The sequence below is a fragment of the Ochotona princeps genome, chromosome 5 (genome assembly GCF_030435755.1).
Source record: "Ochotona princeps isolate mOchPri1 chromosome 5, mOchPri1.hap1, whole genome shotgun sequence".
Taxonomy (NCBI): domain Eukaryota; kingdom Metazoa; phylum Chordata; class Mammalia; order Lagomorpha; family Ochotonidae; genus Ochotona; species Ochotona princeps.
In genome coordinates this window covers 36,112,095-36,138,671 of record NC_080836.1, presented here as the reverse complement: position 1 = coordinate 36,138,671, position 26,577 = coordinate 36,112,095, and the positions used below count along the sequence as shown (strand labels likewise).

Genomic DNA, 26,577 nt, shown 5'->3' with positions numbered 1-26,577 from the left:
TACAATTTTATTTTCTCTTTTGTGGTCTATGTGATTTTCACTTTTTAAAATATTTATTTTTATTTGAAAGACAGAGTTCCAAAAAGAAGAGAAGACACAGAGCAAGATCTTACTTCTTCAGACCAGAGCTGGACTGACCTGAAGCCAGGAGCATCCTTTGGGTATCCCTTTTAGGTGCAGGGACCTGAGGACTTGATTCATCCTCCCCTGACTTTCCAGGCACATTAATGGGGAGCTGGAGCAAAAGTGGAACAGGCAGGGCACGAACTGAAATCCTTAGGGTGCCCACACTGAAAGCAGTGGCTTAACTCATGCCATGGTGCCAGCCCCCTGATTTTTAAATGAATACTAATTAATTAGTTAGTCAATTAGTTTATTTATTTAAACGTCGAAATTTCAGAAAGAGGGAAAGACAGAAAAATGGGGGAAAGATCCTGTGTTCATTGGTATACTCCCCACATGGTCCCAACTGCCTGTGCTGAGTCAGGCCAAAAACAGGGGCCATGAGTTTCCTCCAAGTCTCTTTATCGGTGGCAGGGGCCCAAACACTTGTATCACCTTCTGCTGTTTTTATGAGGCTAGTAGCAGATAGCCAGATCAGAAGTGGAGCAGCTAGGACAAGCATCCGCACTCACAGTCAGAAATTACGGTTTTATCCACTTTCGCACAATGCTAGCATTCCGAAAAATGCCTTTTATGCTATACATAAGTTGAAATGAATGTGCTAATTTATATGCACTGAAAAATAAAAATTTCAAAATTGAAGTTCCACAAAATTAGCAGGTTGCAAAAGGATATGTATAGAATATCACTTAAATAAAACAGAAAGATATCCAAAATAATCATTGTATTATTTCCTTTGAAGACATGCCTCCAATACAATAATAATGAGGGACCTTAATACCCCACTAACATAATGAACAGATTGACAAGGCTGAAACTCAGCAAGGAAATGAAACAACAGAGCTCATCCAGACACTAGAGGAAATGGACTTAACTGATGTCTACTGAAACTTTCACCCTACAGACAGAGAATGTACTTTTTTTCATCAGTACATGGAAACTTCTATAGGACTGACCATGCTATAGGCCACAAAACAAGCCTCAGAAAGTTTTAAAAAGTCAAAATCATACCATGCATCTTCTCAGACCATCATGGAGTCAAACTGGAGACCAACAGCTCAAAATACCAAAGAAGACATGTAAAGAACAGGAAACCGAGTAATATGCTACTAAATGACAACATGTTAGAGATGAAATCAAAGAGGAAATAAAAAATTAATTGAAACAAATCAAGGCATCAACACAACATATCAAACTTACAGGATATGATCAAGGCAGTGTTAAGAGGAAAGTTCATCTCAGTCAATGCTTATGTTAAGAAATTAGTAAAACACTAAATGAATGAACTAACCACACACTTAACAGAGCTAGGAAAACAATAGCAAAGCAATACCAAGATTACCAAGAAAAAAAAATTATCAAAACATACCAAATAGAGACCAAAAGAACAATACATAATATCAATTAATCAAAGAGCTGGTTCTTCGAGAAAAATAAACAAAATAGATTCTCCATTAGTCCAACTAACCAAAAACAAAATGGGGGGAGAAGATAAGAGATGAAAAAGATCTGAGATGAAACAGGAAATGTAACAACAGATACCTAAGACATACAGAGAATTATTAGAAACTATTACAAGCAACTATATACTAACAAATCAGGAGATCTACAAAAAATCGATAAATTTGTATACACGTACAAGCTACCGCAATTGAATCATGAAGCAATTAATAAACCTAAATAGACCTATAACAAGAACTGAGTTTTAATCAGTAATTAAATGCCTCTAAACCAAGAAAGATCCAGATCCAGGTAGCTGACTGCCGAATTCTGCCAAATGTTTCAAGAACTTACCCCAATTATCCACACGCTTATCCAAACAATAGAAAGGGAGGCAATTTTTCCAAACCCTTCTATGAAGCCAAGATCATCTTTATTTCAAAGCCAGATAGAGACACAACAGAAAAAGAGTACTGCAGACCGACATCCCTGAAGAAACAAACGCAAAGCTTGTCAACCAAATACTAGCCAACAGAATCCAACAGAACATTAGACAGATCATTTACCTGGACCAAGTGGAATTTATTCCTGGCATGCAGGGATGGTTAACATTCACAAATCAGTAAATGTGATTCATCACATCAACTAATTGAAAAATAAAAACCACGTGATCGTCTCAATAGATGCAGAGAAGGCATTTGATAAAATCCAACTCCACCTCATGCTAAAAACATTACGCAGGATAGGCATAGAGGAACATTCTATAACACAATCAAAGCAATATATGAAAAATGGGGGAAGACTAGAAAATTTTTCTATAAGATATTGAGCTAGACAAGGATGTTCACTTTCAACACTGCTATAAAATATTGCAAAAATAGTGTATTGGAAGTCCTTGTTAGAGGTATTAGGCAAGAAAAACAAATTAAAGGAATTCAAATCAGAAATGAGGAATTAAAATTACCCCTATTTGCATATGACATGATTCTCCACATACGAAAACAAAGAGACTCAATCGAGACTACTTGAACTCCTAAGAAACTTTGGCAGGGCAACAGGATATAAAATTAATGAATATAAATCAACGGCACTAATACATACAAGTAACTCCATAGCTCAGACAGAAATTGTAAGCGCATCCCCTTTAAAACAGCAAAGAGGAATCTCAAACGCCTTGGAATTAACCTAACTAAAAATGTGGAAGACCTCAATAATGGAAATTATAAAACATTTAAAAATGAAATAGAAAAAGACATTAAAAGATGGCAAGACTTAACATGTTCCTGGATTGGCAGGATCAACATCATTAACATGTCCATATTACCAAAAGTAATATGCAGATTCAACACAATCCCATCAAAATCCCAACAACATTCTTCTCAGAAACAGAAAAGATGATACAAATGTTCTTCTGGAAACACAAGAGAGCACAAATAGCCAAAGCTATCATGAAAAATAAAAATCAAGCTGGAGGAATCACAGTTCCAGAGCTGAAGACATACTGCAGAGCAGTGATTGTCAAAACAATCTAGTACTGCTACAGAAACAGAGAAAAAGATCAATGGAAAAGAATAGAAACCCCAAAGGCGAACCCACACATATACAGCCAACTCATTTATGGCAAGAGAGCTGAAAATAATCCACGGAAAAAGCCTGGTCTCTTCAACAAATGCTGTTGGGACAACTGGATAACAGCCTGCAAGTAAAAAGTAAGACCCACACCTGTCACCTAATACAAAAATCAGCTCTAAATGGATCAGCTACCTAAATCTGCACCCAGAAACCATTAAGCTATTAGAGGAAAACATAAGAGGCACTCTCCATGATATAGGAATCAGAAAAGACTTCTTAGAAAAGTCACCAAAAAGCATAGGTTGTCAAAGCCAAAATAAACAAATGGGACTACATCAAACTAAAACGCTTCTGTACAGCAAAAGAGATGATCACAAAGTGAAGTAGCAACCTACAGAATGGTTGAAAATCATTGCACACTACACAACCGACTGGGTACTAATATGTTTGGCTATATCGCTTGGATGTTGATATATTTCTTTTAACTGTCATTTCTTTTAAAAAATTATTTCTTATTAATTATTCACTAACTCATAGGTCATACAGTAGCACCATTTACTTCAAGAAGGCTTTGATTTTCCTTTTCATTTCTTCAGTGACAGATTGGTCATTTAGTACTATGTTGTTAAACCTCATGTTGTTGTTAATTTTCCATTTTTTCTTCTTGCTGTTGCTTTTCTTTTATGACTTTTCATTTAAAGAGATGTACAGTCACTGTGTAATGGAGACTATTATATCCAGATGTGAAGATACAATGAAGTGTGCATCACTACTTACATTTCAAAGATGAACTCCCAATGAAACTGTTGAATGTATCTTGACAATTGGATGCTGGACTCTCTGCCATTGTCTATAACTACAATGTCAGGATACACTTAAATAGCAGAATGATGGACTTATGACTGTTCATAAAAGATTATACTATTATAAAAATATAAGGTAAATTAGGAGGGAAATGGATTTGGTGAGGGGAAATGAGAAATCCCAGAGCCTATGGAACTGTATTATCACATAATAAAATAAATAAATTTTTAAAATAATATAAAATAACAAATTTAGTGCTGTGACTAGGATTTATCCCTCTAAAAAATCACTGCAAACAATTGTAAAATATTTGGAACCAATATTTACTACTTTCAGATGCATCCTTTAATCACATATTTTTATAAATGCATAGTTGCCTTATTGATGTGATGCTATCAGCACAAACCAAAGGCCAGTGTGATAAACTCTAAGCAGAGTGGTAATGGAAGACTATATGTGGAAGAGTTATGAATAGCTCAAGATCTGACTTCTATACCCATATGTCAGTATTTCTATAGATATCTTTAAAAGGTTTTAAGCAAGTTTTATAATTGTCGCAAAAAGAAGCAAAAAAAAAATATATGGCACCCTTATGCTTCTGGTTTATCTTATTTTGAAATCTCATATTCCATTATTTAGTGTACAGACCTGTAGACATTCTTGTTAAAGGTTCAGTCTGGTTAATTTGAAAAGTTTAACAATTTAATTCTTTTTAACAGAGGACATCAGCATTTTAATCAGTATAAAATAGTAATGGAATGTAAGAAAGAATAATCAAGTTGGAATAAACACCTTTAGTAATCAGGTTTCATCCAAATTACTTGCTGAGGTTCACTACTTAAGTTTGAGTGATTTTTCCATTAAATGTGTTCTAATTCTAAGTCCAGATGATGTATTTGTAAAACAGAAGGTAGTCAATTATATCTATTGCCCATGGTTGTATGCATTTTTCAACTCACCAGTGATACACTAACATAGAAGATAAATATCAATTCTCTCCATGATAAAACTAGTTGCAAAGTTTCCAGATATCTATTTCTTTCTCTGTCCTCCATCTGTCCAATGTGGGAAATGATAGCACACCCCATAAATATACTATCAACTACTCTATTTTTATCTAGGAAATTGATTTTTACATTAATGTTAAAAGTATTTTATGCGAGGAAAACTAGACAAAGCTTTTAGCACTGCATGGGTTTACTTGCTTTGAGCCAGCTAGTTCTGCATATTAGACAATCTTTCTTCCCTGCAGCTCTGGGTAATCAAACAGAAATTAATCAATCATTGATGAACAATTCTTTATTGATTTATTGCTAGGTAGCAGCCCTCACTAAAGAAGATACTTTGGAAGACAATGGAACATTATCAGACATAGCCTTTCTCCCCTGAAGCCTTACACTGACACAAAATGATCTTTTTATCTAACACCAAGACTTTTCCAGAAAGACCAAGCCACTTGAACAAGCAGAGAGAATATTTTTGCTTTTTAGGAATGCCAAGTTGTAGACATTGTTCTCAGATCTTCCTGGTACATTTGTGTCATTTCTGAATGGTTCTGGGTGAATGATACTTAATTTCTGTAATGTAAGGCTAACTTAACCCAGTCACTGAATGTCTAAATGAAAATGATTGCATGGTGCTACCACTCTGCTATTGGCTCTTTGACAACATTATTCTATTAAATTCTTGAAAATGTGAATTAATTCTAATGTGCTTTTCCTATGAAATATCAAGAGAAGTTATGAATCCTTCTGATTATCAAGAAGTGGCAGAGCTAGAATTCAAAATCAGGTGTCTTAATGCAAAGTTCACTCATATTCTTTTTCTCTGTCTCTCCTTCTCTCTGTATGTCTGCCATTCCAATAAAAATAAATAATTTTAAAAAGAAGAGTGATAATGTGATACTTAATTTTTAAAACATACATATTAATTTAAAATAATATTCCTTGGGCTTTTGCTGTGAGTAATGCAGTCTGTTGAACATTCCAGATGAATTGCTGCATTTGATCTCCATGAAGACTCCAGCACTGCAATAGTCCTCATATTACATGCACATACAGTTATAGCAGCACAGTAATACTCCTGGGTTAGTTAAACAAGAACAATCCATGTTTACATGCCATATGATTAAGAAGTGCAAACAACTAGCTATTAAATTAAACTGGACTAAAGGATAATATTATAAATCATCCTGTTTTCAATCCATTATTTTCATATTAATATATTTATTCTCTACCACTTAAAACAAGATGCTGTGTCATGTTCTGGGTTGATAGAAAAAGTAAAAATCTCCTTCTACTGAAGAAAATAAATTAAAACACAATGTCTTGTGACAGTCATACATAGATTAATGATAACAGGGCATCTGGTGTAACAGATAAATATGAGTGAGTCTAACAGAAATGTAACAGGTGTTTATTTAAAGCATCTTCTCTTCATAAAATGTAGTATATTTTCTACGCACATGTATTATGTTTGCTTTGGACTCCTATGATGTGTACTTTTAAGAGGAAAAATTTTTGCATTATTAACTTTGTCCAGATTAACTGATACATCTAGCTAAACTATTACCCTGTCTTCATACTAACCATGAAAAGAAATCAATATATATTTATTTTTACTGTATTCAATCATGTGATACTTAGTTCTATGTTGAAGAGAGGGAATTGTTACTCAATAATTCTCTAGAGAATATTCTTGATTTGATGCTCTGGATTGGGAATTAAATCCAATATATTTGGACATTTCAGTTCTGAAAGTGCCTGGCTAACCTGTTCTCTGTGTTCTAGTTGCAACAATGGAAACATTGGCCTTTATTATGAGATCTAGCCCAGGCATTTTGGTATCAGGATGGGTCAGAGTGAAAAGCTGTTCCCATCAAGGTACATTAGGATATAACAATCTTTGGCACCTTGAAATGTCAGGTTTAGTCCTCGAGAAGAATGAGGTAGAGTAGAAAAATAAGGCTTTTGTTATAAAATACGAACTGAAATGATTAAACTCTGAGCAATTAACTGGACTTAGCAAAAGGTCATGGAATGAGACAGGGACAAAACATCCTGGACTGGTCTGATTTACTTGAGGCAGGAACACAATGAACAAGCTCTGCTCCAGGAAATAGTACCTGTAGTGAATCATAGCACTGACTCTTCATTGTCCTCCATTTGCAATGGTTACATAGTGCTTCTTAAAAGATTTCCCAAATTTGTTCAGCATTTCCATTCATCTTCTCTTGCATGATACAGATATAGATATATAGATATATAGATATAAATATAGATATAGACATAGATATTGATCTCCATCCCTTCTGTTCAGTACTGTCATAGAGCAATGATTCATAATTACTGAAAACCCCAGCATGCTGGCAAAATATTAACAAGACAGTTCTATTCTCTTTTTGTTTCTTTTTTTTAAATAATCTTACTTAGTTGATTAGGGTACAAAGGGTCGAGGGCTACAGGAAAGTGAGTAATACCATTGTTTCCAAACTAATTCATCATTTTTTTCCAAGTTCTATTTTCTGATACCCCAAAAAAATGACCCAGGATAAAGATGGACTGTTATAAAGGGTACAAGAGAAAAATGTCCCAGTCCTTTGAGATTTTTCACTCAGGTAGTGTTTGCTCAAACTCTGGACCTTCAGAGAAAAGCATTGAATTTTCTTAAACCATAATAAACAAAAGACTAGGATTTTGTGGCTGTTGTTATTGCACTTTAAAAATTAGGTAGATGGAACCAGTGCTTTGAAAAATTTGTCATGACTCACATCAGAAATAGATAATCTGTATATACCTATATCTATTAAAGAAATCTAATAAATAAGCAATAACTCCTAAATCAGTACCAGGCCCAGATAGGCCTTTGGTGAATTCTACCCAATGTCTAAGAGATAAACCACAATAACTTGCTACAATCTCTTACAAATGTTACAAGAAGAGAAAATACTCTAACTTATAATATGAAGCCAGCACTACCTTAATAATAACATTACAAGAAAACTATAGATTAATATTTATAAAGTGCAAAGATCCCCAAAATTCTTTACAATTGTTAGCAAATCAAATTTAAAAACAGATAAAAAGAAATATATCTCATCACAAAGTGAGATTTATTACAGGCATGAAGTAGCAAGTACTACCTCATTTTCTGGAGACTTTTCTTAAAAGAGAGGTCTATCTCTTTTCAACACCTGCTAATCATTTGAGAAAAACTGTTGCAAAAGACTATATAACTGGAGCAGTATTTTTTATCTTAAAACATAGAGATATTTTCTCCCTAGATTTTATGATAATTAAATCAGAGACTATTTTCTAATTCTCTTTCAGAATGTAAACAGGAACTTAAAAAGCAAGCAAAATGGAAACTTCTCTTTTCACTTGGATGTTATCATCATTATGGGTAGCCAATCCAGCAGTCATATTTTGGGGTTCGCTTTGAGGCATAGTTGCATGAGCTGCCTCTGGCAAAGGACCTGGGACATACTCTACTGCTTCTCCAGTCACATTAACAGTGAACTGGATCAGAAATGGAGCAGCTGGGACATGAACCGGCTCCCCTATGGGATGCAAGCATCGTAGGCAGTGACTTTACCCACCAAGTCACAACACCCATCCCTGGTAACATGTTTCTTAAAGGATGCAGTGTGTGGCGGGCAGTCCTGCTCCAAGCAAAGGCTGCTTGCAAATGAATGTTTCTTGCATTTCTCCATTTTGCTTACTCATTTATTTTTAAAAGAGGCTTTTTTACCAATTGATGAAGTGCATGGTTAAATCTGAAAAATCGGACTACTTAAAAGAGAATAAAAATTATGCTACAGTAAGTGTAATTCAACCAATCCTTGTGCTAATAAACATAGAGGAACCAGGCAGACCCACACCTGCGGGAGAGAATACCATCAGTCAGGTCACAGAAGGGAAGACCAGAATAGCAGTGTGGAATGGAGGTAGGAGTCAGTGTTAGGATACTCACAAAGCAACTGGGGCTTTAAACATTTTGAGAAAACCATATTCCAGTTATGTCTCTGTTCAACAATTTTCAAAACTCCTATAATTCTAACGAAAAATAAAAGCTTTTAGTATCTTATTTATTTGGATTCCATTACTTATCACCTCTCTGTGGTGCTAAGAGGAAACGGCTTGTCAGAATTCATACCAGAGAAATTGACCACAACAGAAGCACCATGCATCCACAGTGTATTTCTTTGTCATGTGCTTTGTTTTGTGTGCTACAGAAAGTAAAATGTTAGTTAGTACATGGGTTAGGGAAAATTTAGAAGTGATCCTGAACGGTCAGCGGGGATGCACTTATAACTCACTGGGTGAAACACAAAGATTAGTTACTCCTCACTTGGGTATTGAAGATTTCTCTGCACACCCCTGCTATAACTGTTCAGCTAAACTGTTGACATATGTCTTCTTATAGAGTTAGATTACCCAAAAAACAGCCAGGTTCAGAGAAACCATGCTTCAATGCTATAAACTGCTAAATACTAAAACTAAAATAGACATGAGACAGCTGAATGGCAATCTATAGCCATTTTAAGGTGTATAGAACACTGTTGAATATAAACCAAAATGGAAATGTCTATGAAGAAGTCACAGGTTGTGGTTGAGAACCTGCATTTCACTATTAACATATTGGTTAATCAATAGCATGTCAATTAATGCCATAATGTTGTAATTGGTTATAAATATTATGTTGGGGCTTTTAATTGATTGGGATGATACTCTGCTGGCTCTACCTTCAGACCAGAGATGGTCTCACCAAGAAACTATTGAACTTACCAGAACAATAAGATGCTGGACTGTATGCTTGGTAAATACCTCCAATGAAAGAATCTCAACTGAATTTGAACTATGGAAATGCAATAAGGTGGAGCAATCCACTGTGGGGGGAGGGTTTGGGGAGGGGTGGGGGGGAATCCCAGTACATATAAAATGTGCCACATAATGCAATGTAATTAATTTTAAAAATAAATAAATTATTTCACATTAAAAAAATGAAAAAAAAAAAAGAAGTGATCCTGGCTTGGCAGTATACAAGAGCCAAGAACTCCAAGTGCTTTCTCATAGAGTGCAACTTAATTCTCAGTATCATTCTAGTGACACTATTTGCAAAAGCTGTCATTTAAGACTTAGCTTTCACTTCCACATAGATAGGAAGAATAAATGATACTAACTTCAATCACTATTATACTTTTTTATTGAAGCAATATTGATGCAAATTTTTCTAGACAATGGCATATTTTGAAATTTGTAGAAATACTGTCTGAATAATCTTAAGCAGTATAGTATAGGAAACTGATAAAGCTGGATGGAATATTTTACCAACAAAGCTTGTATGCCCATCATGTAATCAAATACATCCTTCAGCCTCTTGCCAAACCAGGGTATCTTAATTCATATTCTGAAAAGAAAATGCACAGTCCATGAAATAGTCTATTTTATGAACTCATCCCTTCAGAAGAAAACATTCTTCAGAAGGACAGAGATACTGGTAGGAAATCACTAGCTGATATATTTTTGACCCGTTATCTCCTTATTTCTTCTCAACAGTGCACTAGGAGGGATCTAAGCTTAAAATATATCATCATAGTCATTCCACTGTGCTGCCTATAATGGTGAGCTGAGTATTTGTGGATGTAAGATAATGCTTGTCATGTTGTATTTACTGTATTTACTGCAGCAATGCACTTCCATAAGGATGTCAGACTCCCTCAAGTCCTATCCCGAAGGAGGGAAGCTCTAATCCCTTAAACTTTGTAACACTGGCTCTCACCTGATGTGGAAAACTGCTATGGGAACAGGACTGGACAGCGATTAAACTGAACAACATTTTTACCTGCAGCCATTTGTTCAAAAAATTAACTGCTCTATATATGTGTCATGCTAAAATAAATAAGCATACCTATATGCATCAAAAAACCCACACAGCATACCATACCCATTGCATTTCTAAGGCAGAATACCATGTGAGAATTGGGGGATTCTGTATGTTTTTGGAAAATACATTTGATTTCTAGCCATAATTGTCTGTATTATGCATTAGTTACAAATATTTATTCCACAGAACTAATGTGCCATATTGTGAAAAGCAAATTTTTTAAGAAGAACAATGCCTATCGTTTTCTAAAGAGAAAAAAAGGGAAGCCTTATGAATACAAATTAATTTCCAGGCTCAACTGCTCTCACAGTAAAATGAATTTACAAAGTATGCCTTAGAATTCATCATTTGAAGGGGCCTAGGTTGGTTTACATGTTAATCCACTCCCCCAGCTTCTCCCTTTGTAGCCTGGCAGGCTTCAGTTGTGCACAATAGCAGCAAGACAGGCTGCTGAAAGGTCTGGTCTTTGAAAATGTCACTCCACGCTGTGGAATATGTTTTATTAAGGGTAATGGGAAACGTGCAGATCCGGTGGTGAATTTGCTTTTCTTTCCTCAGATGTAATTTGAACACAGACTTAATAGGGAAATTTGTCATTAAATTATAACAGCCGCATGAGCTGGGGCTAGCAATCCGCCTCTACTTCAGAGAGCTCCAGTCTTACTTCTTGGGGAGCTCAGCAGTCCTATCCCAGGGGAGCTGAGCACAAGAACCACGTGGTAAAGATGAAACACTGATCTAGGGAAACCAAACTAAGCAGCTAAATAAGAAAATGTCTAGACCATCATAAAAGAAAAAAAATTAAGATAACTCTCATAATAGATCAACATTATTCATTATTCATGCTGCATGCTTCTGCACAGATGAGATTACAGAGGAAAAATAATTTAATTAATAGCATAATGACCACTAAAGTAAAGCCTGTAATGGCAATAGCATGGATTGTCTAAAAGGTGAGTATTGGGGTTCCCCATTCCCCTCCTTTAAACTCCTCTAAGGATTCTTCTTACCTTAACAAAAGCCTTCTTTCTATGAACTGGGTCTTGATACTTCATAAACTTGTACAGCTCTCATCTCCTCTGCTGAAAAATCATGATATTTAGGAAGGGAACAAACTATTCCTGAAGTCTACATTGCCGTGAATGACTTCAAATTCTGCATTTTGTACTAATTATACTGAATTAATAATTCTGTGACTATATGAATTTCATGAGCTTTAGTGTTTTTTTGAATGCTTCTCTGAAGGCAAGACTTAGAAGAATCTTGTGTTCAAGTGTTTGGGTATTGGTGTTTCAAATGTCTTTAAATTCTTTACAAGTTTATCTTTGGTACTGTGATTTATGAAGGGAGCTCTGTAGGGACAATGGTAAACACATCAAAAACTTGGAGTCTCACCTCAATGCAGCCCTCCCTCCCTCCCATGGTGGGTGGCCCTATTTCATGGAGGCAGGTTCTCAGCTGTTGCTGCCTCTTTCCCTTGTACTTCCATTCTCACACAGGCTATTTCTACCCAGTACCACTGGCTGTTGTCTGTCCTTATATGAGCCTGGGCAGAGAAGGACCATGTTGTGTTTGCACGTCCTGTGCAACAAGTCACAGAGTGAGGCACCTCGCTCCAGGCATCTGCTTGAAACTGCCTATGACATTTGAGTATTCTTCTTCCCAAACAAGGGCAATTCAACAGTAAATGCAGAACAAGTGGTGACAGCGTGAGAGGAAGAGTAAGGGAACGGAAGGCAGAAGGGAGGGAGAGAAAAAGTAGGGAAGAGAGAGAGAGGACAGTGAGGAGAGAGAGGAAAAGAAGAGAGAATGCCCAATAGAACAAGAAAAGATCTGCTTCCTATTTGTGAAAAGGGGCGCACATTTTCATTTTGTAGTTGGCTCCACAAATTCTTTGGTCAACCATGATGGTTAGCAGTAATAGTAGTACTATATGGATACTATGTAAGCCTCTGGGAAATTCAGGTAACATTTATAAACCTTAATTTTCCCATCACGACAATTGGAACGATGATGACCTCTAAAGTCTAAAGTTACAATGGGGATCAATTTTTAAAACATAATTGCAAAGGTCTTGAACTAGAAGTTAGCACACTATAAAGGGTTCCAAAAAGCTATGATATGAATAAATAAATACATACTCTGCATGTCCCTATGTGCACAAGAGTCAAAACATGGAACTGAGTATATTTCTGAAAGCCCAGGGTCAATATCAAAACACAGTGGCCCATAATTTTTTAAATTCAAACACAACCGTTAAAATGTGTAGGTTTTCAATATAAAACTCCAACATTTAAAGGAAACCAAGAAAGTAATGCATAAAGAGGAAAGCCAATTGCAAAATGCAGAAACTGTTAGGAAAATAGAATCTTTTAATAAATGATAGCTAGAATGTAACTATATTGTAGGAGACCATGTGGAGAGAACAGTTTGCAGAGTGTGCATGCAGGGCACCCAGCAGCAAACACAATACATGGGCCTGGCTTGATAGCCTAGTGGCTACATCCTTGCCTAACAAGCACCAGTATCCCATATGGCAGCAGGTTCACATCCAACTGCTCTATTTCCCATCCAGTTCCTTGCTTGTGGTTTGGGAAAGCAGTACAGGATGGCCCAAAGCCTTGGGACCCTGCACTTGCATGGAGACCGGAAAGAAGCTCCTGGCTCCTGGATTCGAATCGGCTCAGCTGTGGCTATTGCGGCCAGTTGCGGAGTGAACCAGCGAATGGAAGAATTTCCTCTCTGTCTCTCCTTTGCCATGTAAATCTACCTTTCCAATAAAAATAAATATTGAAAAAATGAACATGGTCAGTCACTGCATGCCCTGGTAATAGGAACACCCATTCTCACTATGGGAGGACACTCAAAGGAAGCCCAAGTTACAACTGTAGGACAATTGATTGGAATCATGAGGAAAAATGATTGGCTATCAGCTGGATGAGAACAGTTGATTGGATATACAAAACAAAGAGAGTTATTTCCCACCCTGCCCAGGGGAGCAGGAACTAACAGAGGAAGGAAAGGAGGCTCCCTGCTGTTGATATGAAAATAGCTCAAACCCTCCTCCCTTATGGCTATGTGACCCTTTCTTTAAAACGTTTGATGCTGTTTAATAAATTTTGCTGTTGACCATCAGTCAGTAGTCCACATGTGTATTATCGACTCCTTGCACCAAGTCCATCACTGCCAGATAGCGAACAATAACTACTCTCTAGCACAGTGAAAATGGTTAGAGAAAAAGATAAAGTAATGAAACAAAAAGGATAAAAGAAATTTGAAAACATCTCTTGCAGACAAAAAGCCAAAATCACCACCTTGTACATTACAGAAAAGGATGTAACGTGGTAAATCTAAGAATTCACCCTACTAAGTACCCAAAGTTATTTCATACTGTATCCCATCCCAAAAGTGACTTCTTAGCTAGAAAGACAGTTGATATTTTCCCTCCTCAATGAGGCACACATTATACAGCTCAGAAGCTTTCAGGAGGGACCAGTCAGGCCAGGTATGCTCCAGCAGCAACATCAGAGGAACTCTAGGCTCTCATTGCTTCTTGGGTGTCACCCTGAGAATACTCTACAGGCAAACTCAATGACTACACTAAAATGACGATTAAAGTTCTGATTTCTCTGTAAACTCACTTATTTTGTTTGTTTTTTCAAAAGAGGAAAATGCCTCAATTCATATATATAATTGATCAAGGCACAAAGGGTCAAGGGCTACAGGAAAGTGGCCAAGACCACCGTTTCCACATTGATATTATTATTTTTTCTGTATCTGGGGTAAGGGGAGAAATAAAAAGAAAAGCCCCACCCAGCCTCCCAACCATCCCAGGTGCCCGATGTGGGGCTTGCTTCAAAGGTCCTGCTCAAGCAGTTTTGCTAGTTCAATAGTTCTGAATTGCTGCCAATCTCTCCATTCCAAGCATAATGAAATTTATTCAGAATCCACTGTCTGTCATAGTCTCTTTATGGTTTGGGTTCTGAGATCAGCAGTTCAGTTGGAGGAATCCCCAAAGAAATTTCATCTGAGGTGATCCCAGACCTGATTCTCGTGTGTGCTTGCCAGGACAGGGTCCAGAACAGTCAGTCGCCCCAATCAGCTTATGCATATGCTGGTCGTTGCAATTGCTGGGTCAGTTCTGTTTCCAGCCCTGTCTTCCACATGAGCCAGTGGGTGTTGCAGTCCAGCCCTATCCTGCCCATCTCACACTCTGCCTTCACGCAAACCAGTGGGAGCTGCAGCCTAGTGAGAGTGACTTCCCATAACCCCCACCAGACATGCCCCCCACCCTGGTTCCCATGCATACCAGTATGTACCGCAGACTTGTTCAGTCTGTCCCCCATCCCATTTAGCTCTCATACATGTTAATGGGCATTGAAGCCTAATTCAACCCAACCAGCCCTATTATCCAGCTCACACACACATACTGGTGGTACCGTTCTGTCTAGCCATGCCTGCCCCATACTGGTTTTCATGCTCTCCAGAGGGAGTTGTAACCCAAGAGGGAGGTACCCACTATTTCCCTGCTAGGACACTCCCATTCCCAGATTATGCACTCTCCAGGTGCTTCTGCAGTTTAACTTGGCAGAATTAGCCCCCAGTGCCAACCTCTGCCAGCTGATGCTGTGGCAAAGCCCAACCAACCCTCACCCACTCTGATTTATACTTGCACCAGTTGAAACAGTCCAGCCTGGCTTTTCCCTGATCTACCTCACAAGTGTTGTAGCTCTGCCTGGTCTGGTCTGCCCCCATCCCAGCTCATGCTCTCCAGTGGGAGTGGCTGTCAAGCAGGGAAGCCCTCCACATTCCACCTACAAGCTTTCCTCCCCGCCTCCCTCCCTGGTTCTCATGTGTGCTGGCTGGACGCTGCGGCCAAGTCTGGTATGGCCCATCTCACCTTGACATTTGCCAGTGGGTGTTGTAACCCGGCCAAGCACGGCCCACCCCAATTCCAGCTGATGCTGGTGAGGATTACAGTCTAGCCCAGCCCAGTAGGCATCCAATCCCACCCGTAACGTGTACTGGTATGTGTTGAAACTGAACCTGGCCTGATCCATAGTCTGTTCTGGCGCTCGGACTCACCAGCAAGTCATGTGAACAGGTTCAGCCTGGTCTGCCCCCAAACTAAGCCAAATGTATGCTGCTGGGTATCTTTCTCTAGTTTGAACTGGGCTGCTCTCTATCATGGTTCTTGCGTTCACCTGCAGGGACTGTGTCCTACCAGAGGAGTCTCAAGCTCCTCCATCAGAACCTCTCCCATTGCCAGATCTTGCACATACCAGTGAGTCCACAGGCAAGCCCTACTTAGTCCACCTCCTGTCCTGGCAGGAACAGTGGCCTGCCCTGACTGGCCTTCAACCCATTCTGGTTCTTACTGTTGGATGTTTCAGCCCTGCCAAGACTTGTTCATACCCAGACACAGCTCACACATGGCTCAGTAGAGGCCAAGACTTAGCCTAGTCCATCCTACATCTACCCTAGTTCTCAAGAGCACCAGAGGGTGCTGGAGTCTATCCCAGCTCTGTGCGCCCAGCCCCAGTTCACACTTGTGCCAAGGGATACAGCAGCCACATCCAGACCAGAATGCTGCCCCCGCACCAGCCCCCACACTCACCAAGTGGAAACTCCAACCCAGCAAGGGTGTACTCTCATAGTTCCCCAACAGGTCCTATTTCCAGCAATAGATTACACGTATGCCAATGGTTGCTCTGACCCAGTTGGCTTAGTCCCCCACCTGTCTCAGCCTTTGCCTTCGATGTTGTGGCATAGTACCCTGGCTCATGCCTATCAGTAGGTGTATGAACCTAGCTAGGCATAATCTGTGTTCCAGCCTGATTTCTGTTCTTCCTTGTGAGTTAAGGTTTGCTCAGCCCTGCCCAGTCTACCCCATCTAGCTGCAGCCCAGCCCACCCCACATCCTGTTTTAGGATGCACATTCGGGTGCTGCTGCCTTGGCCTGCCCAGACTGTTTTTGGTTCCTTTACCCGTAAGTGATGGCAGGTTCCATGGTCACACATAGCTCAGCCCATCACCACCCCTACTCTTGAGCTAACCAGTGGGGCTTGTATTTCCACAGGGTTGGGCTCACATATCCCCCACAGAATCTACCTCCAGACCTCGTTTTCTCACGTGCTGGTTAGTGTCTTGACCTTGGCAAGTGTGACCCATACCCTGTTCCACCACTCAGTCAGGTACTGGTACCTAGCCCTGCCAGACAGACCCCCATCCATAGCTTTCATGTGGACTGGTATGTGGCAATCAAAGATGCTGTACACTAACAGCCCATCTCAGGATTCCCATGTGGGCTGGTGAATCAGTCTGGCCCAAATAGATCTTACTGACTCTCCCCTCCAAACCACCAAATCTCAGTCCCCATGCTTGCAAGCACATTCTGTGTCCCTGTCACTGGGAGTCACACAGGATTCATCCCTCATCTGCACTCACACTGGCCTTATCCATGGCTATACCTAGGCTGCAATTACATACCCTAAAAACTCTAGAGCTTGCCACTGGGTGGCCAGCAGGCAAAGCCTGGCACCCAATGGGGGCACTGGCTGCCCAAAGCTTAGGACTTGCTCACCGTGTTGTAATGGTGTCCTTGGGCTGAGTCCCCAGCATTGGGTCCAACCAGGCTCGGGCAATCTTCACAGCTGCCACACTGCAGAGGGCTCCATTTGCCCCAGTTCCCCAGCTAAACACTGCCCAGACTCTTCCTGCCACAAGATGGTGGCGACAGGGAGGAGTCATGAGCTTAATCCAGTTCCCAAGATTCCATCATGGTGTACTCACCCTGACGGAAGAAATTTCTCAGGCCTGGGAATGCATAGGACTCAATCACCGTGTGGCTATGATGTCCCTGGGCCGAGTCCCAAGCATTGGGTCTGACCTGGCTTGGGCACTCTTTGCAGCCGCCATGCTGCAGAGGGTTCCTTTTGTCCCAGCCTCCCGGCTGAACCTGTAAACTCACTTTCACTATCACTACAGAATCATCTCTTCTCCACATCCTTGCAATACTTCCTATATTTTTTCTTTTTGATAGCAGTGATTCTACCAGATGTGAGGAGCTAAGTCAGTGTGGCTTTGATTTGCCTTTCTTTTATAATTACTGGGTAATATATCTTTGAAGAAATGTCTATTCAGGCCATTTATGAAATTAGTCAGATTCACCAAATATTAAATTTTCATTAATCTTTTTCTCTGTCTCCTTCTTTCTCTTTTCTTCTGCTTACATGCTATCTAAAACATTGGCATTTATCACAAAAAATAATAACATGTTTTTCTTTTATCTTTAAGCACATGCCATTGAAGCCAAGAAATTAAAAATTAGTTAAAAACATCATCTAACATATTTTCCACTTTAACAAACCCTCCATTTTCATGTTAATATGTATGCTTTAAAGCATTTGCTATACTAACTCCATTGCAGTAATACATTATTTTTTATAATAGCAAATAAAATAAAGGAGTGGAGCTGAACATCTAACAACACAAAAGTGCTTACATTATACTATAGCAGTGTGATAGAAAAATGTGCCTCAACAAAAGCAAATCTAAAGGAATTTAATGATATAAGACAATAACAAAATATTAAGTGAAAACAGTGGTATAGAGAATTGTATCCAATCTCTCTTGTGCATAAGTTCTTTTTTTTTAAGTATTTATATTATTTTTATCGGAAAGTCAGATATAGAGAGAGGAAGAGAGACAGAGAGAAAGATCTTCTATCCGATGATTGACTCCCCAAGTCAGCACAACAACCAGTGCTACGCTGATCCAAAGCCAGGAACCAGGAACCAGAGTCCCAAGGCTTCGGGCCATCCTCGACTGCTTTCCCAGGCCACAAGCAGGGAGCTGGATGGGAAGTGGAGCTGCCGGGATTAGAACCGGTGCCCAAATGGGATCCCTGTGCTGGGCCCTGTACATAAGTTCTTTCAACATTCCAGTTGAAATGTCAGTAGATACAGGGTAGATGGTATCACACGTAGAAGACAGGAATTAGACATCACTTCCTTCTCTTAGAGATCCCTCACCTACAGTTGATGTTATATTGGGACTCTTAATTGACTGTGATGATATTCTGCCAGCTCAAACTTCAGACCAGAAAAGGTCTCCCCAAGAAACTGTTCAACCAATCTGGACAATAAGTAGCTGGACTCTATGCTTGGTATATGTTTGCAATGAAAGAATCTTGATTGAATTTGAACTGTAATACTGCATCAAGGTGGAGGAATCCACCGGGGGGAGGGGAGGGGGAGGGAGGGGGGGATACCCAGAGCCTATGAAACTGTCACATAATGCAAAATAATTAACAATAAAAAAAAATTGCAAAAAAAAAAAAAAGCTGTGTCTAGTAGGACGAAATGAAGAGCTGAGGGAAAGCTGCAGCTGTAGGGGAGGACACTGGCCTGGTTAGAATGAAGAGGATGTGAGGGGTTCTTTGATGAAGTTTGACACTGTTATTTTTAAATGATATGCAAAAAAGGATTAAATAACTAATATTTCAGAGGCTACTTTTAGATATGAAGATTATACTTCTTTTATTCCTTAAACATTTTTTACCTGTTTTCCTAGATTTTAACAATAATCTTATATATTCCTTTATTAGAATAAAATATAAGTTGTGGAAGACTTCCAATAATGTGCCGGGGTCCGTGTGGTGGATGTGGAAGACAGGAAGGTGTGAAGAGCATTGTTGAATTGCAGGCAGGGCCGCAATGAACTCCCCACTGGGCAGGGCTATGGCGGGATGTTGCTTTGACCACCTGAATGCAGCCCACTTCCCATTGCTGGACACTGGCCTTTCCCACTGAGTTTCCTGTAACCTATCTAGGCATTGTCTGCCCCTGCGGGGTTAACGCGTAGTATCTATGCGAACTTGAAAGTTGATGTTGCTGATATTCGCTTTAGCAAAAAGGTTTTTACCAATTGCTGTCACAGCTGCCTTCATTGGCAATATACTGATCAGGGGTGTTAACTCCCCCTTTTGATCCTATGCTAATCAGAGGCATAGAGCAGTTACCTTTGCTTAGAATCCTCTTCTATTATTGATCTTATGCTAATCAAGGGTGCTAACTCTCCAGAGGTAGAGGAAATCCATTCTTTCCCTCTTTGATCTTTGGGTCCTGCCTCCGGACACATTCCTCCCTTAGCTGACCCAAGAGGAATGTGTTACTGATTGAGCTTGCTTTAGGTGATACAAATGGCAGAATTATCTTTAGTAACACCCATTTGATCATGACGTAAAAAGTCTGAGCCAGAGTTTGACTGATTCTGTATAAATAAAGCAGACGGCTTTATTGCATAGTCCACTATCATCATGGAATTCTAGTGGTCTGTCTCTTTTTTTTTTTTAATTTATTCATTAATTACATTGTGTTGTAATTACATAGAATCTGGGATTCTCCCCCCCACCCTCCCCCCATGGTGGGTTCCTCCACCCCGCTGCATAACCATAGTTCAAGTTTAGTTGAAGTTCCCTCCCTGCAAGAATTTGCCAAGCATAGAGTCCAACATCTGTCTCTTTCTTTATCCTCTCTTCGCGCCTCATCCAAGCACCCTTCGCGAGTTCTGAACCCCGGGCCAAAGCTGGACTCCGGCAATAATGTATTATTTAGGATTTACCCAATATCCATGATAAATTGATTAATGTGTACAATACTGAGAAAAATTCCTCCTTGCTTTTAACAAAATAAGAGTATCATGCTAATAAAAATAATAGTTATTCAACTGTAACACTTTTTCACACTGTTCAATAATATTTTACTTGGGCTATTGTATGGATAGCACCTCCCAGACTGTATGTGTATTCTTATTCAACTTGGAAGACAAAACAATCATAAAAAATTGTACCTGCCACAAGATAATAGGTCTTGCTTTGGACAACTATAGTGGCAGTGCATAAACAAGCAACCAAAATCAAAGAATTAAGCAAGAAGACATCCATCACTCATGTTCAATAAGTACTGTAATGGTAAATTCTTTCCATTTTAGAAGAAGATTTTCATGGAGCTGTGTAATGGCAGACTCTATAACAGCATACAGATTTTATTTCCTTCACTGCTGGTTTTCTTTTTAGTTAGTCTTTCCCTCTTACTTTTATTTCTTTTTAGGTGTGTGGAAGGTCAATGTGCGTAGATGTGAAAATACAAGGAAGTAATCTTTAAAATATTTATAGTCATCTATATGGAATGGCAATGTGCAAGTTCAAGGTAACAGAGTGACTTGGGTTGTTTGTGAAGTCAAAAATGCCAAGGGCAGATTAGGGCCTTGAGAAAAAGCCAGAGTCAGCATGAAGATGAGAGATCTGTGTTGCTGTCAACTTGAAAGCAAGAGAATCAGGTGACTGAAGAACGAGGAGGAAGAGAACTGGAAACTTTAATTGATCTTTCTAGTCACTCCTTTAACACCTGCAAATGTGTCTGACTCCTCCTTCCTATCAATATAATGTGCCTTATGATAAAGTCAAATGGCTCCTTTAAAGAAAATTTAATTGTTTGATTAAGGCAACCTATTTTAATAGCTAACACTTTGATACATGTGGCTCTCAACATATTGAACACCACCGCTTATTAGGAAACTCTTTAAAAAGTCATTTACTGCAGAGAGAATCTTCTGCTTGGCAAATGTAAAGCTATAATTCAAGTTCAATGCAAGTGCAATACTACTCACATACTCAAGTCAAAGATCATGGACATACAGAAAAGTTAATCTTAAATGAATAAGATCACTGGACAAATAAGCCAGAATACACATATATTTTAAATGGGCAATAGGGAACACTCACCACTTCAATTTTTCTTGCTTTTATTAGAAATGCATGCAATGGCAAGAAGCTAGCATCATCTAGAGGCCAATAAGTCAATGCTTCGTTGCTTTTGCCCCTTTAAATGGCTTTAGTTTTAAACATTTATTTTATTGATGAAAACAGAAGTCTAAACTCTGGAAGTCTAAACAGAATTTAATGACCTATGCTCTCTGCTAAGCCTTTGTCTCGCTGAGACAGGATACAGTGGAAGGGGAATGTTTTGATTTTATTACCTCGTGGCTGCTGGCCACTAGTGCTGATCACAGATGGTGAGGGTTTTTATCGCAGAGCTGTGCAACCAGAGACCTTGAACAAAGGGGCCTCACTCAGTCTCCAGGTGGTCATTTTGGGTGATTAATGCCCTGGAGAAAGTTCAGCTTTGTCACAGTATAATAGCCCAGGAGGCCTGCCAAGCAAGCCGTCCTTTCCAAAGCTTTTTTTTTTTCCACTTTTGCCCCATCAGTCATAAAGCACAGCACACAAGAGATTTATTTTGTAACAGGAGCCAATCAAAATGTGAGTATTCAGTACTCTTCCTACTGGTCATGCTGGCAATAAATAAATAAATAAATAAATAAAGATAATCTTCTTTATCCAGAGGGTTCAATTACGTCCATCACTTCTACCTGGCTGGACTTCCCTGAAAATAGCTTATCTACTTTACGTGCCCAATCAGTGCACATACAAGATCTAGCAGTGCTAATCACCAATATGCTGTGAAGAGGAGTATTTGTTTAGTGCTTAACAACATCCTACAACAGTTTCCCTTGTTGTAAAGAGCTAATTGCACCAGGAACAAACAAAAAAGCTGTAATCATGATTTTTTCAGACTCCTAGCCTAGAATTGTGTAATAGCTAATGAAGAGCTCTATCATACATGAGCAGGCCTATATGGCATTTTGAAAGGCTATAAGCTAGACCATGTGGAATGAAACATCCCTATGGCAATGACTACTATTTTTAGGTGTAAGACTCCTGACATCTGGTATAATCAATATACAATACTCATGAACATGTTTTTAAATCATATTATTAATCGTGCAAATGAGTACATGCATATGTAAAGAAGTTGAGTAACCTATACAAATCTACAAAACTGGATGTGAAATGGGACTAGAACTCAATGCTTCTCATGAAAATTTCATTGTTCCTCCACATTAGCACTATTGAAACTTTAGCATTACTAGAATCAAATGGAGATTCTGAGAGATTTCTGAACCTCACCCAAGCTTGTGATTCATCAGCCTGGGCTGAGAGCCAAGAACGCACAACCCTGACTTCTCGGATCTGAGTGATGCTGATGTTGCTGATCTAAGAACCAGATCCAGTGGCCTACATCATGTCATCTCTCCTAAGAAGTAAAGTGAATTCAGAGTAAGCAGCTCAGGGATGCCAAAATTTTGAAAACATTCAATTATAAGAAAGCTTTTATTTACTTAGTAACTCAAAGGGAGACTACATATTTTTATCACTGGATGAAAAAAATTACTGAATAATATTTCAAATATGCAAACATTAATGAACACTTACAATATGCTAAGAATCAACTACAAGCTACTGTGTGGAGATAAAATAAAATTTAAAAAAATATTTGCCCTGGAAGAAATGTAAGCAAGATAACAGAATAGAACATTTTAGCCCTCATTGCACCCATAGGCATACCCATTTTGATAAGGACCAGTGGAAGAGTTGTGGGAGGCCACAAATCCAACAGAACATCCTAGTACTCACTGAGTGACCCACGGAATTCCCAGCTGTGTTAACTTGTCAAATTCTTTCTCTCTCGAAGCCAGTTGAGACTCTCTGAACAAGGCGACTACTTTTTCCAAATACAAACACCATAATGCGAGGTTTCAATGACCACAAAACAATCAAGGAAATAGACAACTCCAAAATAATAGTATTTTCTAGGAACTCATCTTAAGAAATGGAGAGCAATGAACTGCCTGAGACAGAATTCAAAACAGTTGTTGTAAGGAACCTCAGTGAATGATAAAATAATAAACAACTTGATAAAAATATTAATTACATGACAGAAATTAAAAATTCAACAAAGCTAGAAATTGCTTTTGAGAAATCAAGTAGAAACTGTGGAACCTAGACAAATGTGGTGCTGCATGCTAAGCTGCCACCTACAAACTGGCACCTCACCTCAGAGTGCCAGTTCAACTCCCAGCTGCTTCATTTCCCATCCTAGCCTTAGGACCCAGATCCCTGCCACTCATGTGGGAGACCCACATGGAGTTCCTGGCTTCTGACTTTAGCTTGAACAAGTCCCAGTGGATGGAATTTACTTCCCTCTCTCTCTCTTTTATTTTTCTGTTTCACTCTTCCTACCTCTCTGCTCCTCATTCCTTGCCTCTCTCCTCCCCATAACTGCCACTCAAATAATTTATTTCTGTAAAAAAAAAACACAAAAACAAAGCACATTTACTGCCTAAAAGTACCTGTGACAGACTACAGTGAGTTCTTTCAGGATCTTTTACTAGGAGGAACCCATGCTCTGTCCAAAGAAATAAGGATGAGCCATCATCTTTTCTTTCCCTGCTTTCCCAGAGGTCAGACTTGCACCACAATCTGGCAGCTTTCCCAAACTCCTGCAACATCCTCCCCATTTTCACTTCAGGCCTTCCATCCCCTTGAACCTTCTTGGAGCTCTGAGAGCTGTCTGGCTTTGGTCCAGGTTCATCCTTTTCCTTTATGGCCTTGCTTCTGGGCAAGGAAAAGGGGGATGGTTGTGTTACTTGTACCTCCCCATCATGCTTCTCTTTTTCCTGTTTTTATGTTTGTGTGCTTTTCTATGGGTTTGTCATCTTCAGAAGCATCAGATGCACTTAGGGAGGGGGCTACCTAGCCCCACAGCCCATCTCCAGGAGTTCTCTGGTTACCTCATCCATGTCTTCTGAGACGTTACTAACCTGATAGTTAGCCACATGATGTACTTGGATGATTCTTCTTTTGCTCTTGATTCCACTAATATTGCCAACAGCCAGCATTGTGCTCCTCTGGTTTTCATAGCAGAGGAAGCAAAAACTCTTGTATTTTCCAGTCTTGTGTCCTGCACCAGATTAATACTAACAACTTCCTCATACTGTAAATATACACAAATGATGTCCCCATCTGTTCATAAGAAAGCCCTCCCAGGAAGACCCAAGCACTGTTCTTGTATTCTGAGTGCCACGGCATCTCTGCCATGCCCAGCTGGCCCTCCCATTCATTCAGCTTGTTGAAGGAGACATAAAGACTGCAACAAACAAAAGCTAACGGAGTTTGTCGCCACTAAACCTACCCTGTTAGAAATGGCAAAAATTAAAGCAAAATTTGGAGAATGCCAACTAATGATACGAAACCATAAAGTAACACAAAACCCATTGTTAAAGGTAAATGTATACAGATGAATTCGAATTTAAAATTTTAACTTTATAACAGAAAAAAGGTTATGTGCATTCAAAAGAACCCTTCTAGTTTTGAAATTTGATCTTTTCTTAGTGTAGCAAGATGGCCTGATTTTCTTTTGATATTGGGAAGCAGAAATAACATCAGAACTCAGTTATCAGTAGCATCAACATTTTAACACAAAGTCAAAATACACAAGGGTAAATAGCTGAAAGAACAGTTTTTAATGTTGTGCCTTGTGCCATTGCAAAATGTATACCTTTGTCTTGTATACTCATACATCCATGTTATTTTTCATTTTCAGCATGTATAGGTACATGCAACACTTTGTAAAATAGGCTTTGTAGCAGGGGATCAACTGCTTCACAATGAAGCTTAATATCTCCTTGACAGTCACTGGCTGCCCAAAAGTCATCGAAGTGGATGATGAACACAAACTTCAAACTTTCTATGAGAAGCATATGGCCAAATAAGTTGCTGCTGATGTTTTGGTGAAGAGCGGAAGGGCTACAAGGTTCAAATTAGTGATAGAAATGACAAACAAGGCTTTCCAACGAAGCAAGGCATCTTCACCCATGGCTGGGTTCACCTGCTGCTGAACAAGGGGCAATCCTGTTACAGATAAAGAAGAATTGGAGAAAGAAAGCACAAATCAGCTCAGGGCTGTATTGTTGATATTAATTGAGTGTTCTCAACTTGCTTATTGTAAGAAAAGGAGAGAAAGATATTCCTGGATTGATACCATGGTGCCTTTTTATCCAGGTAAAAAGAGCCAACAAAATCGGCAACTTTTTCAGTTTCTCCAAAGAAGACGTACATTAGTATGACCGTAAGAAAATCCCTAAAAAAAAACAAGGTAAGAAACCCAGGAACAAAGCACCTAAGACTGAGTGTCTGGTTACTCCAACAGTCTTCCAGCACAAATGCTGGTGCATCACTCTGAGAAAACAGCAAGCTAAGAACAAGGAAGAGATAACAGAATAATGCTAAAGTTTGGCCAAGAGAATGAAGGAAGTGAAAGAAAAACACCACAAACAGATTGCCAAGAGACATAGGCTGTCTTCTCCGAGAGTGTCTACTTCTAAATCAGAGTCCATTCAAAAATAAGGTTTAAGAATAACAAATAAATAAATTTGGATTTCACAAAAGGAAATAAAAGATAAGCTTTGTGTATGATGGTTTTACATAAAAACCTTCAAAAAGAAATATAAAAAGACATTATATAATGATAAAGGACCAGTTCATCAAGAAGATATAAGAAAAAACATTAGCCTTGGTAACGACTACATTAACATTAATGTTTAACATTAACAGATGTGGAAAGAGAAACAGAGAGATCTCCCATATATAGAATGTAATCCCAGTTTCACCACTTAATAGCTGTGTAATCATGAATTCACTAAGTTCATCACTATCACTATTGCTTTTTAGCAATGAAACAGAAATATTAGTAAAATATCAGGATCATATTGATAATAAAACATTTCAAATATTTGTCCCAGTTGCTGTCCTATAATGAGTACTTTATAATGATCAGCCACATGAATATC

The 26,577-nt window shown here is 39.0% G+C and overlaps 2 pseudogenes; one reads left to right on the top strand and one right to left on the bottom strand.

Annotated features, from left to right (window-relative positions):
- The window catches only part of LOC101521522 (RNA-binding motif protein, X-linked 2-like), a 110,204-nt pseudogene extending 84,895 nt beyond the window's left edge, over window positions 1-25,309 (bottom strand).
- Window positions 25,310-25,395: 86 nt separating this feature from the next.
- Window positions 25,396-26,134, top strand: LOC101532979 (small ribosomal subunit protein eS6-like; annotated as a pseudogene).
- The last annotated feature ends 443 nt before the right edge of the window (window positions 26,135-26,577 follow it).